This window comes from Lactuca sativa, chromosome 2, assembly GCF_002870075.4.
Source record: "Lactuca sativa cultivar Salinas chromosome 2, Lsat_Salinas_v11, whole genome shotgun sequence".
NCBI lineage: Eukaryota > Viridiplantae > Streptophyta > Magnoliopsida > Asterales > Asteraceae > Lactuca > Lactuca sativa.
In genome coordinates, this window is record NC_056624.2 from 158363403 (window position 1) to 158378927 (window position 15525).

A 15525-nucleotide genomic window follows, 5' to 3' on the forward strand; every position below is an offset into this window, starting at 1 on the left:
TTAGTGAGTTCCCCAAAATACCATATATAACACATATTAGCCACTCGAGGCTATAACTCTGTGGGTCCGTACACCCAAACTCTGTGAACCCTTAGGTTCTATCTCTATGAACCCTCAGGTTTTAACTCTGTAAACATGCACAACATAAATCACATAGAATAATGTAGTGCAACACATAACACATATATAGCATACAAACACTGTATCACATAACTCTGATTACCTACTCAAGGTAAAGTATAGTGAGAAGACTCACCTCGGATATCTCAGTAAATCTCTAACTCGGTAAACTCTAGTCTAGCCCCTGCCTAATCACATGAAATAAATACTCTAATTAATACAACCCTCAGGGCTGGGCTAATCTCTCTCTCTATATACATCCTCTAGGAAGGGTAAAAGACTATCCTACCCTTCCGATGACTCTAAGCTCCAAACATTGACTAACCCTAATAGTCAACGAAGTCAACGGTCAACCTTGACCAAACTCGCCGAGTGCACAACTGTGACTTGGCGAGTCCCCACGTGTTTTTTCACTCTCCTAGTCCTCATTCGACTCACTGAGTCAACCTCAACTCTGCAAATCATCACTGATCACAATCTGTGAAATGCCCCGATCCAACTCGCCGAGTCCGGCTCCTGACTCGGCGAGTACCATCGTCCACTCTGTCCTCTAGATTCCCTCTGACTCACTGAGTCACTTCCCCAACTCAGTGAGTCACCAACTGTGTGATTATCGAGAAAACCCTCATCCTACTCATCGAGTCGGCTATTAGACTCGGCGAGTTCATGCCATGCTCGAGCTGAACTGACCTCCTGAGATCAGATCCGCTCCTCCAAACCATAGATTCAGCTTCCCAAAGCATTATAATCACGTAAAGCTAACATCTTGGTGCACATGCAAAGGCTCACAGGCCTTATTTGAAGATATGACCTCTAAAATGACATCCTAAGCTCATAACCCCCATTAACACCCATAAAGCTCAAGGGAAAAGGGTCTCTGGACCGCTTTAGGTCCAGATCTACAGCACCAACACGAGAAGGGACCAATTACTCCATATAACCATCCTCTAAAGGGGCTAAAAAGCTCTAACTCTAAGAATTACACCATAAACTAAAGAAGGGTCGAATGAATACCTCAAAATGAAGCCTCTGAGCCTTGGAATCACTAGATTAGCACCCTCTTCAGCCTCCTCTTGACTTTGTCCTCTTCTATTTGCAAAAACACTAACAAATGATCAAGAAATGACTCCTTTCCTCTCACAAACGCTGTAGCTCACTTAGGGGTTCTATCTGGGGTCTGGTAGCCGCAAATGACGGCCATAAGGCCCTTTAAATAGGCTCCAAACCCGAGGAATTAGGGTTTCATTAAACAGCGTGGACTTGCCGAGTCCTCGGGGCGACTCGCCGAGTCCAGCCATCCACCCGGATAATGATTCGCGTCACTACTCGGCGAGTCTACGCATCAACTCGCCGAGTTCTTCCACAAAACTTGAAATTCAATGAATAAATATAATACCTGAAATTCCGGATGTTACAATTCTCCCCCACTTGAATCAGACTTCGCCCTCGAAGTCTCATCCCTGAAATAGCTCCGGATGCTGCTCACGCATCTCCCGCTCTGGCTCCAAAGTCAACTCGGATCCTCTCCGATGTTGCCACTGAACCTGTACTAGAGGCACCTCCTTGTTCCTCAGGACCTTGATCTTCCGATCCACAATCGCAACTGGTCTCTCCACGTAGTTCAGGCTCGCATCCACCTGAATGTCCTCTAACGGCACTACCGCCGACTCGTCGGCTATACACTTCCTCAACTGAGACACGTGGAAGGTATTATGAATCTGCTGCAACTCCGCAGGTAGCTCCAAGCGATATGCTACCCTGCCCACCCTCGCGGTCACTCTGAACGGCCCAATATACCGGGGTCCTAGCTTGCCCCTCTTCCTGAATCGAATTACTCCTTTCCAAGGAGATACCTTCAGGAGAACATAATCACCGACCTGGAACTCAAGCTCGGATCGTCGCCTATCCGCATAACTGTTCTGGCGACACTGAGCGGTCAACAATCTCTGCCTGACCTGCTGTATCTGCTCTGTCGTCTGAAGCACAATCTCCGTGCTACCCATCACTCGTTGCCCTACCTCTCCCCAAAAAATGGGAGTCGGACACCTCCCCCCATACAACAGCTCAAAGGGCGGCATACCAATGCTTGAATGATGGCTGTTGTTATAGGAAAACTCTGCTAAGGGCAAATACGTGTCCCAACTTCCGCCAAAATCCAACACACATGCTCGGAGCATGTCCTCGAGCGTCTGAATCGTCCGCTCGCTCTGACCGTTAGTCTGTGGGTGGTATGCGGTACTAAAATGCAGCCTCGTACCCAACTCCTCATGGAATTTCTTCCAAAATCTGGAAGTGAAACGCACATCTCGATCTGACACAATCGAGATCGGCACCCCATGCCGCGATACCACCTCTCTCACATATATCTCTGCTAACTTCTCCGCAGAAGAACTCTCACTAATGGCGAGAAAGTGAGCGCTCTTTGTCAAGCGGTCTACTATCACCCAAATTGCATCGACACCCCTCGCCGTTCTCGGCAATTTGGTGATAAAATCCATGAATATCTGCTCCCATTTCCACTCTGGGACTTCCAGTGGCTGCAACTTACCATGCGGTCTCTGATGTTCAGCCTTAACCCTACGATAATTTAGGCACCTTTCAACAAACCACGCTACATCTCTCTTCATACAGGGCCACCAATACTCCCTTTTAAGATCCAGAAACATCTTAGTGGCCCCGGGATGGATTGAGAATCTCGATCTATGCGCCTCCTCCATCAAGATGGTACGCGTTCCTCCAACAAACGATACCCAAATCCGACCCTGGAAGGTCATAAGACCTCTGCTATCGGTCACGAACTCCGACACCTGTCTGATAACTCGCTCTCTCTTATGGTTCTCCGGTCTCACTGCCTTAGTTTGAGCCCCTCTGATGGTGTCCAACACAGGAGTCATCACCGTCAATCTCATACAAATATCCCGAATCGGGGCACTCTCTACCCTACGACTCATGGCGTCGGCTACCACATTAGCCTTGCCCGGGTGGTATAGGATCTCGCAATCATAATCCTTTACTACATCCAACCATCTCCTCTGACGCATTTTTAGGTTTGGCTGATCCATCAAATACTTCAAACTCTTGTGGTCCGTGTATATCGTACACCGAACCCCATACAGATAATGACGCCAAATCTTGAGGGCGAACACCACAGCCCCCAACTCTAGATCATGGGTGGGATACCTTGCCTCATGGGGCTTCAGTTGCCTCGATGCGTACGCGATCACATGCCCCATCTACATCAACACCATGCCCAACCCAGATATCGATGCATCACAATACACCACGAAGTCCTCCATCCCCTCTGGAAGAGCCAACATCAGGGCTTCGCACAATCTCTGGCGAAGAGTCTCAAATGAGGCCTACTGCTCTGGGCCCCAGTTGAACACCACACCCTTCCGGGTCAACCTGGTGAGAGGAACAGCAATCTTGGAGAAATCCTTGATGAACCTCCGATAATAGTTGGCCAACCCTAGAAAACTCCTGATCTCAGAAGGAGATTTCGGCACTTCCCAACTCATCACCGCCTCGATCTTGGCTGGATCAACCAAAATCCCCTTTTGGTTAATGAGGTGACCAAGGAACTGCACCTCTCATAACCAAAAATCACACTTTGAGAATTTGGCGTAAAGCCTCTCCGATCTCAGCATACTGAGGATTTCTCGCAAATGCTCCTCATGCTGCTCCCTTGATCTCGAATATACCAAAATGTCGTCAATGAACACAATCACTGATCGATCCAGCATCAGTCTGCATACCCTGTTCATGAGATCCATGAACGCTGCAGGCGCATTGGTGAGCTCGAATGGCATCACCACGAACTCGTAATGCCCATAACGAGTCCTGAATGCGGTCTTCTAGATATCCTCCTCACGCACCCTCATCTGATGATATCCAGATCTCAGATCAATCTTGGAAAACCAAGATGCTCCCTGCAGCTGATCGAACAAATCGTCGATCCTCGGCAAAGGATAACGGTTCTTGACCGTTAACTTATTCAGCTCTCGATAATCTATGCACATTCGGTGCGAACCATCCTTATTCTTCACAAAAAGGATCGGTGCTCCCCACGGTGAGCTGCTCGGCCGTATAAACCTCTTCCCCAGCAGCTCCTGAAGCTGCGAGGATAACTCCTACACATCTGGAGGTGCAAGGCGATAGGGTGCCTTGGCAATAGGTGCTGCCCCTGGAATCAAATCATTGCGAAACTTAATCTGCCTCTCGGGAGGCACACCCGGTAACTCCTCGGGAAAGACATCCGGGAATTCACACACTATCGGAACCCCCTCAACCGTACTCGGTCTCTCTGCATCAACTCTCGTATCCATCACATACGCTACAAAACCACTACAGCCCTGCTGTAGACTCTGCCTCGCTCTAGCAGCCGAACAAAACGCTGAATCGGGACGGGTACCCTCGCCGTACACCGTAAGAACTCCCCCACTTGGGTCTCGTATAGTCAATAACTGCCGCTCGCAATCGATAATTGCTCTAAATCTGCTCAACCAATCCATGCCTACGATGACACAGACGTCCCTCATCGCAATCGGGACCAAATCAATAGGAAACTCTACACCGAAAATCTCGAGTACACATCCTCGAATCGCCTCCGAGGAATACACTGCTCTCTCATCGGCGATGGAGACTCTCAGAGGTCGACTCAACGCCTCTCGACTAATACTGATGTGCTGACTAAAAGCCAACGATATAAAAGATCGACTCGCTCCCGAGTCAAATAACACCAAAGCAGGTACATAACTCACAAGAAAAAGTACCTACGCATATCATAATATAAACACAAAATCTCAAACATTAAAATAAATACATGAAAGAATACATACCAGCCACGACATCGGGCGCTGCACGGACCTCTTCCGCAGTCAACTGGAAGGCTCTCCCCCAAGCCTTCGGTGTCTCGGTCTTCACCGGCCGACTATCAGAAGCTCTAACAGCAGCAGGGGCAGACCCTTGACAAGCTCCCTGTGCTGACCCTCGCAGTAGCGGACACTCGACCTTCCGGTGTCCTGTCTGGTTGCAGTGAAAACACACTGCAAACCCCTTGGGGCAGTCCTTGGCCATATGCCCTTCCTTGCCACACTTGTAGCAAGATCCAGCTCTACAAACTCCATCATGACCCTTGCCGCACTTTCCACAAGTGCGGCCCTTCTGGCTCCCTGCTCTGGAATCAGCAGGCTTGACCTGCTTGGCTGCCGGCTGGGACTGTGCCGGCCGCCAATCCCTCCCTTGAGACTCAGCCTCCTCCCAAGCCTGAGTCTCTAGCTCGATCTCCTTCTTTCGGGCATTTGCCTGAAGCTCGACAAATGTCCGGTACGAGGAGTTCACCATGAACTCCCGAATATCTCTCCTCAAAATACTCAGATAACGGCTCATACGTGCCTGCTCAGTAGACACATGTTCAGGGCAGAACGTCGCCCTCTCATGAAACATCCTAGTAATAACCGTAACAGACTCCGTACCCTGCTTGAGGGTCAAAAACTCTTGTGCCAACCGATCCCGTTCCACCGAGGGAACGTACTCATCACAAAACAAGGTGGTGAACCTCTCCCAGGTCACCGCAGCAAGCTCTGCTGGAGAATAGTGTGCTGTCGCGAACTTCCACCAGTCCTTCGCCCCCAGGCGAAGCTGGTTCAGCGCAAACCGAACCCTCAAGTGCTCCGGGCACAAGCATGTATAAAAACACCCCTCAATGTCAGATACCCATCTCATCACTGCAATCGGATCCTGTGTCCCATCAAACTTTGGTGGCTTCGTGTTGCTGAACTCCCTGAACAACAACGAGTCACCCCCCTGCGACCTAGCAGCAGTAACGGCTGCAGTGGCCGCTGCAACAGTAGCCTCAGAAAGAGCGGCATAACGCTCGTCAAAAGTCTCAATCAGCGTGGCCTTAATAGACCCGAACATCTCTGGTATCTTTGCCCTGATGGCCGCAGCCACCTCCTCATGGATGATCCGGCGGATCTCCTCATCACTAGTCCCGCTGCTCTCCGGCGTATGACGTGTCCTCACCATGATCTACCTCTGAAATACAACATACAATATATTTGAACTTACTCGAGCATACTCGTACTCGATAAATCATCTCTCCTTGTTCCCTGGCATCCCGAAGATTCTTACTTGAACTGTACACCGACCCGGTGTTTTTAGTAGTACGGGCCCAATACTACCGTCCACACTGTATCAGTACACACCCCAAGTCCTCCACCTAGGATCCCAAGTCCCAAGTACTCTATTATGCATAATCCACTCTCTAACAGATCTCTCATAAGCTCATCACTGCTACCTACTCACTCTCAAGCATCTCATAGCAGCTCACCCTCCCCTAGGCTAAGGCATCACAAATCAGGCCACTCTAGTCCTAATAGGAATACTTAGCCCACTCTAGCATGAGAATACATCATATCAATCTCATAAACATATAACATAAGGGTATTTTGGGAAATCACCGTTCGGGCGCTGACTGATCGTACACACAACTCTGCTCTGTGTTTTCCAAAAATCTTTTACTCTTTTTAGGAAACTTGGTTCTCTTTTGAAAATATTTCTCAAATCCTCAGTTTCAGTTCAAATACGCCCGAAGGTGTACTCGAATCTCTCAAACCATGGCTCTGATACCAACTTGTAACACCGTAAATTTCAAAACAATTTTTCGCATTTTATAAAATCATAATTCATTCATTATTCATAAAAACATCATTGTTTAAAACTCAATTCATAACATATATCAATCCCAAGATCTCATAACATAAAAATCCTGTGTGTGTACTGATCAAGTCGACGCCTTCCCGCGATCCTCACTCGTACCTGAAACACATAACACAAAACACCGTAAGCACAAAGCTTAGTGAGTTCCCCAAAATACCATATATAACGCATATTAGCCACTCGAGGCTATAACTCTGTGGGTCCGTACACCCAAACTCTGTGAACCCTTAGGTTCTATCTCTATGAACCCTCAGGTTTTAACTCTGTAAACATGCACAACATAAATCACATAGAATAATGTAGTGCAACACATAACACATATATAGCATACAAACACTGTATCACATAACTCTGATTACCTACTCAAGGTAAAGTATAGTGAGAAGACTCACCTCGGATATCTCAGTAAATCTCTAACTCGGTAAACTCTAGTCTAGCCCCTGCCTAATCACATGAAATAAATACTCTAATTAATACAACCCTCAGGGCTAGGCTAATCTCTCTCTCTCTCTCTATACATCCTCTAGGAAGGGTAAACGACTATCCTACCCTTCCGATGACTCTAAGCTCCAAACATTGACTAACCCTAAAAGTCAATGAAGTCAACGGTCAACCTTAACCAAACTCGCCAAGTGCACAATTGTGGCTCGGCGAGTCCCCACGTGTTCTTCACTCTCCTAGTCCTCATTCGACTCACTGAGTCAACCTCAACTCTGTAAATCATCACTAATCACAATCTGTGAAATGTCCCGACCCAACTCGCCGAGTCCGGTTCCTGACTCGGCGAGTACCATCGTGCACTCTGTCCTCTAGATTCCCTTTGACTCACCGAGTCACTTCCCCAACTCAGTGAGTCACCAACTATGTGATTATCGAGAAAACCCTCATCCTACTCGTCGAGTCGGCTATTGGACTCGACGAGTTCATGCCATGCTCGAGCTGAACTGACCTCCTGAGATCAGATCCGCTCCTCCAAACCGTAGATCCAGCTTCCTAAAGCATTATAATCACGTAAAGCTAACATCTTGGTGCACATGCAAAGGCTCAAAGGCCTTATTTGAAGATATGACCTCTAAAATGACATCCTAAGCTCATAACCCCCATTAACACCCATAAAGCTCAAAGGGAAATGGGTCTTTGGACCTCTTTGGGTCCAGATCTACAACACCAACACGAGAAGGGACCAATTACTCCATATAACCATCCTCTAAAGGGGCTAAAAAGCTCTAACTCTAAGAATTACACCATAAACTGAAGAAGGGTCGAATGAATACCTCAAAATGAAGTCTCTGAGCCCTGGAATCACTGGATTAGCACCCTCTTCAGCCTCCTCTTGACTTGGTCCTCTTCTATTTGCAAAAACACTAACAAATGATCAAGAAATGACTCCTTTCCTCTCACAAACGCTCTAGATCACTTAGGGTTTCTCTCTGGGGTCTAGTAGCCGCAAATGACGACCATAAGGCCCTTTAAATAGACCCCAAACCCAAGGAATTAGGGTTTCATTAAACAGCGTGGACTCACCGAGTCCTCAGGGCGACTCGCCGAGTCCAGCCATCCACCCGGATAATGATTCGCGTCACTACTCGGCGAGTCTACGCATCAACTCGCCGAGTTCTTCCACAAAACTTGAAATTCAACGAATAAATATAATACCTGAAATTCCGGATGTTACATGTCGACCACATCAAAATACCTAACAACCCCATTAATGTACCTGGTATTTGGAGAACAGTTTGTGTATCCATCTTCAAGAGAGAAAGAAAAGAATGTTAGCATTTTTCAAACTTTAAAACTTAAACATCAAATATAGAGTATCTTACCATATAGTTCATAAGCGTCAAAATTTTCGTCAACAGCCCTGAGTCCCCACATTTTCAACAATATGGATGAAGTTCAAATTTCACATGGCTTGTGGTTGGTGTTTTTTTTTTTTGTGTCTAGAGTGGTGAAGGAGGTGTGAGAAAGATGAAAGAGTGAAATGCTATTTAGGAATCATTATTGTTAATACCATATAATTAATTCAAATGACGACAACGATAGACCAAAAATATGAAAATATTTTCACATGGAGGGAACATGATGGGCCAAACAACTCTAAATGGACAGGAAAATTCTTGGACATTCCAAGCAAGTTGGAAACTTTTTGGACCTTATCCACAATTTTAAATACACATTGTCCAATTTTGTAATTTTTTCATATTTAATTTCTATTTTTACAATTACGAACTTTAGTATCTCAAACACTCTTTACTAATCTCTAACATATACACTTTATACTTTTAAACTCTTTCTGATACCTTCCTAAGACCCGAGGTAGACTACTACGTTTATTGTGTGAGCCTTTGCTCACTACACTCCTAACTAGTAAGATCACTACCCAACCTCCCCCTCTCCATGGCATCATCTTATTTACTTAGAAAATCAAACATTTGATATAGTCTGATGCCAATGAAATGGCTAATCTATATGGCTCGTTGACAAGCATATGTCAATCCTAGCATGGTTCATTCTCGAAAACATAGAAAATTACGGTATAAAAAGAGCATCTAAACAGGTCCATTACAACAAAAAAACAACCATGGGAAAACCCCAATTTTCAACATTTGTGCACTTGAGAAAATCCGAGCAGATAAATTTACATTGTATCATTATAAATTAAAAAAATCCTAAGCTTCAAAATGACCTTTTAAACCGGACAAATTTAAATTGTATCATTCGAAATTTAAAAAAAAAACAACAATAAAAATATTTTAAAATAAATGGGCTAAACTAACATTAACCCTGTGCAGAAAAGCAAAGATTTATAGTATGTTAATACACGCAATTGATAAAGCTTTTGACAATCGATTCTGTTTCATTTGTCAACTGCTCTCAAGTAATTTGATGTGATCCATTACTGAAAAGAAGCTATACTAAAATGATCCAAATGCGTTTTCTATTAATTCACTATTGTACATATTTCTCAAATGTTACGATTTCAGAGAATCTTCATATTGCACGGTATGGCTGCCTTGGCCAAATTCACAATCCTTGCCAAGTATTCGATGGTTTACGGGAAAAAAACATCGTGTCTTGGAACTCCATGGTTGCATGCTATTTCCAAAACAACCAACCCAATAAAGCCCGGAACCTGTTCGACCAAATGCCTGAAAGAAGCACTGTTTCTTGGAACGGTTTGATTTCTGGGTATGTGAAGAACAGGATGGTAAAGGAAGCCCGAGAAGTGTTCGACAAAATGCCTCACAGAAACGTTATTTCCTGGACTGCAATGATTAGAGGATATATACAAGAAGGTTTAGTTTCTGAAGCAGAAACACTTTTCTTGAAGATGCCCGAAAGGAACGTCGTGTCTTAGACAGTGATGCTCGGTGGCCTTATTCAAGATAAGCAAATCGACAAAGCTCGTGAGCAGGCCAACTGTTCGATGAAATACCTAAGAAAAACGTATTCTCTTGGACCACAATGATTTCAGGGTATGTCCAAAACAGCCATGTAGATGTTGCTAGAAAACTCTTTGAAGTAATGCCCCACAAAAACAAGGTCTCATGGACTGCAATGCTAAATGGCTACACACAATGTGGAAGGATGAATGAAGCCATGGAGCTTTTCAATGCCATGCCTTACAAATCTGTAGTTTCATGTAACGCCATGATATTAGGGTTTAGCCAAAATGGTGATGTAGATAAAGCAAGAAACATATTCGATCAAACAATAGAATAGAAAAGGATAATGCAACATGGAGTACAATGATAAAGACTTATGAAAGACATGGGTTTGAATTAGAAGCATTAAGACTATTCACATCAATGCAAACCCAAGGAGTTAAACCGAATTTCCCTTCTTTGATTAGCATCCTTTCTGTTTGTTCAAATCTTGCGAATCTTGATCATGGTAGACAAATTCATTCTTAATTGGTTAAAAATTTGTGTGACACCGATGTATATGTTAACTCAGTATTGATCACAATGTATGTAAAATGTGGAAATCTTGTAAAGGCCAAGCTTGTATTCGATAAATCTCCCAACAAAGACATTGTGATGTGGAATTCAATGATTACAGGGTATTCACAACATGGATTAGGAGAAGAAAGTTTGAAACTTTTTGATAAATTATGTTCTTTAAGCATATCACCAGATGATGTTACTTTCATAGGAGTTCTTTCCTCTTGTAGCTACACAGGAAATATTAACAAAGGTGTTGAAATATTTAACTCCATGAAATTAAAATATGCAATCGACCCAAAAACCGAATACTATGCATGCATGGTGGATTTACTTGGAAGAAATGGTAGGTTAGATGAAGCAATGAGCTTAATCAAGAACATGCCTATGGATCCTGATGCTATCATTTGGGGTTCTTTAATGGGTTCTTGTCGAATTCATATGAATCTTGAAATGGCTGAAATTGCAGCTAAGAAAGTTATAGAGCTTGAGCCAACAAACTCGGGTCCTTATATCTTGTTATCAAACATATACGCTTCAAAGAAAAAATGGTGTGAAGTTGAGGATGTTAAAAAAAGGATGAGATTAGAGATGGTGAAGAAATCGCCTGGTTGTTCATGGATAGTTATAGGGAAAGAAGTTCATATGTTTAGAGGGGGTGAAAGTGAAAATAGTAGTCATGTTGAGTATGATTTGATTATAAAAATGTTGGAGTATTTAATGGGGTTGATAAGAGAAGTTGGATATTGTCCTGATGGGAGATTTGTATTGCATGATGTTGATGAAGAAGAGAAGGTGCATAGTTTAGGGTATCATAGTGAGAAACTTGTTGTTGCTTATGGGGTTTTGAAGGTGCCAAAAGGGATAGTGATTAGGGTTATGAAGAATCTTAGGGTTTGTGGAGATTGTCATTCTGCTATTAAGTTGATATCAAAAGTTGTGAGTAGGGAGATTGTGTTGAGAGATGCAAATAGGTTTCATCATTTCAAAGATGGGGTTTGTTCTTGTAGGGATTATTGGTGAATGAAAACTAAAGTGTATGTGTATGTGTTTGAATTAAGATAACAAACTAAGAAAATGAAATAATATTCATAAGTGATGGTCAATTCGTTGTGTATGTGTTTGAGTTAAGATACCAAACTAAAAAATGAAATAATATTCGTAAGTGATGATCTATTCGTTGTTATGTTCACCAAACTATCTAAGCATCGTGATTCGTGAGGAACATAATAAGTTTTAGAGTAAATCCTGTATACTTTTTTAGTCGACAAGATTCAATTTGTGCGCTCCATAATCCAAACCTTTGGTCTCTTTCCTTGACCATATGAGGGGTATTTTGGTCTTTTTCCACTCTTAAGCCACCATGCCATACGTTGATATGTGGAAGTTAATGTGTTAAAATTGAAGTTTAAAGTGTGAAGGGTTGGAATGCTAATAAAGAAACTTGAAGGACTGACATGGTATATAATTTTTTTTTCTTCTTCTAAATGGGCGTAGAGTCATAAAGTTCGAAGGGGTAGTGATTCAGGTGATCTCGTGAGATGATTTTTTCTTGATATATTTTAATCTTTTTCATTGTCTTATAACACAATTTGAGCGACACTTTTTTTATAATAGTAAATTTTATATATACACTAAAACCGAATTGATTCTTTTGAGTGTTTACATGAATTTATTAGCCTACCACAACAAACCACACTTTATCGCATACACCACTGAAGGAAATCAAAGAAGTTGTATGGGCGTGTGGTAGCGAGAAAGCCCCAGGGCCAGATGGGTTCTCATTTAGATTCTTTAAAAAATACTAGGACATGCTTCTCGGGGACATTGCTGCTGTGGTGAAACATTTTGAGAAATACAGGATAATTGATAATGCCTGTAACTCGTCATTTATCTCCTTAATTCCCAAAGTTAAAGACCCCATTGTGCTAAGCGACTTTCGTCCAATCAGTCTCATCGGCTCTATATACAAGATCATTGCGAAAATACTTTCACTTCGAATCAAGAGGGTATTAGGGTCTTGCATAGACGAGATACAATCTGCCTATGTGGAGGGAAGGAATATACTAGACGGTCCTTTAGTAGTTAACGAGATTTGTTCATGGGCAAAAACTATTAAAAAAAAGGTTTTACTATTCAAAGTCGACTTCAACAAAGCATTCGACTCTATAAACTGGGAATTTTTAGATTCAAACATGCAATCGATGGGGTTTGGAGTCAAGTGGCGGAAGTGGATCAATGGTTGTTTGACATCTGCCAAATCTTCGGTCCTCATCAATGGATGTCCAACTAAGGAATTTGGCATATCCAAAGGAGTAAGACAAGGCGATCCATTATCGCCATTCCTTTTTATAATAGCCATGGAGGGGTTAAGTGTGGCGATGAGAGCGGCCTGCGAAAGAGTGGTATTCCAGGGACTGAAAATACCTAATGGGGGCCAGGTTATCTCGCACCTACTATATGTTGATGATGCATTATTCCTTGGTGAGTGGTCTAAATATAATATCAAAAATCTAGCTAGGATTCTTCACTGCTTTCACGTCTCATCAGGCCTCAGGGTTAATTTCAACAAGTCTAGGGTATTTGGGGTGGGGGTAAGCTCGCACGAAGTTACAAGACAAGCCAGACCCTTAGGATGCGAACCAGCCAAACTACCATTCAATTATCTGGGGTCCCAGTTGGGGCAAACATGAAGCGCATTAAAAACTAGAAACCGGTAATTGAAAGATTCCAACATAAGCTCTCAAATTGAAAGTCTAAAACACTCTCATTTGGAGGGCGTTTAACCCTGGTACAATCGGTTCTCAGGAACCTGCCAACTTACTTTCTGTCACTATTTGTGGCACCTCAAGGGGTGATTGATAAACTAGAAAGTATCAAGAGGAAATTCTTATGGGGGAGTTCGGAGGGTAATAGAAAGATCCACTAGGCCTCCTGGGACATGGTCACTGCATCCAAAGAAGCTGGCGGGCTTGGAATAGGTACAATCAAATCCTTAAACGTGTCTCTTATAGTGAAGTGGTGGTGGAGGCTAAGAGCTGGTTCTCCAACAACTTGGGCAGCTACAATCACAGGTCTTCATGACCTTAATTCGAAACCGGATGATTACTACGCCAATAGTAAATTACCCGGAGTCTGGAAAAACATAGCAGGTGTAAGCAAAGAATTACTGAAGAAAGAAATTGTAACTGACCAGATATTGAAGAAAAAACCAGGAGGATCTGGAAACGAGTGGACCTGCAGTCTCACATCTGATGGGAATTTCGTGGTCAAAGCTCTTCGAAAAATTTGGGAATCTAGCCTTACTACCTCTATCGGGTATTTTGAACGGACTACTGATATCCCCATTAAGGTGGTGTGTTTTGTATGGAGAGCACGTATGGGTAAGATTCCTACAGCTTTGGCACTATCCAAGAGAGGGGTAAATCTGGAAAACACTCTCTACAACCTTTGTGAAGATGTACGGGAGTGTGTGGACCATGTTCTGGTTAGCTGCCAATATGCCAGAACTGTGTGGGACTGGACTTTCAAATGGTGTGGGATTTCACCTTCCATTCTCTTACGATGAGTGATGTGTTAGATTTATCAACCAAATGGTTTTACTGCCCAATAAGGAGGAAACTGCTACTCGGGATATGCTACAGATCCCTCTGGAATATTTGGATAGCACGAAACAACAAAGTTTTTAAAAAGCAGTGGCTGCCCCCCACCAAATGTGCAGATATCATACAGTCCACTACGTTTATGTGGATCAAAAATAGGAGGAAAAACTCAAACATGGAGTGGCAAAACTGGTGCAGGAATCCATTCCTTTGTCTATAGTGCTTGCTATGTTCCGGTTTCCTTGTAGTCGATCTGTTTTCGTTTTGTTTTTGTTTGTTTGTTATGTTGTTTTCCTCTGTAAACTCTCTTTGCTGCCTCTAGTCTCTTGCTAGAGGTTTGCCTTTTATATATCTATTTGCCGGTTCCAAAAAAAAAGCATCGCATGCACCATAAATCCTAAAATTTGGAGGGTATTTTCATCACAACCATGGTAGGATCAACCGGTGACAAAATCCACAATCAATGACAAAAGAGCTTGAGAGATATGCTATAAGTGTGACAAGATGTGGTTCAAAGGCCATCAGTGAAAGAAACATGTAAACATCATCTTAATTGAATATGAGGAGGTAGAAAAGAGTGAATAAGCCAATGTGGATAACTCGGAAGAGATTCATGATACTATCAAATTCCACATAAATAAGTGACTTGGCTGAACTTTTATTGAGCTATATAGCAGGACTATCATCGCCAAAACCAATGAAGATTAAGGGGACTATAATTGTTGGATTGAGTGTCTAAGTTAATAACTAAGTTAGTATAATTTTGAATTATTAGCAAAGTCTTTTAATGTTGTGTTCAAACCAAGTAATCTATCATTATCATTATCATTATATGTTTATAAATGAAACATTTTTTCTTTTACCGCATTCATTTGAAACTCTCATTCATTTTTTCTTTCGCCACATTCATTTGAAACTCCCATGAATTTTCAATGTCTGTATAATAATAATTATAAGTTGGTTAATAAGATTAAATAAGTATAAAACCTAAAGTGTAATCATATATAAACAAATTTTCAATATTAAAAGAATACATTTTCTTCTACTTATAAAGTTATGTTAGTTTTAACATATTATAATTAATTTATTAGGTCAAATATGTTGTTGTATATAATAATTATCATTTTAAAGCTACAACT

General features: G+C 42.7%; 1 pseudogene; it reads left to right on the forward strand.

The window, feature by feature from the left end:
• Positions 1-9769: 9769 nt before the first annotated feature.
• On the forward strand, positions 9770-11807 carry LOC111883449 (pentatricopeptide repeat-containing protein At1g56690, mitochondrial-like; annotated as a pseudogene).
• The last annotated feature ends 3718 nt before the right edge of the window (positions 11808-15525 follow it).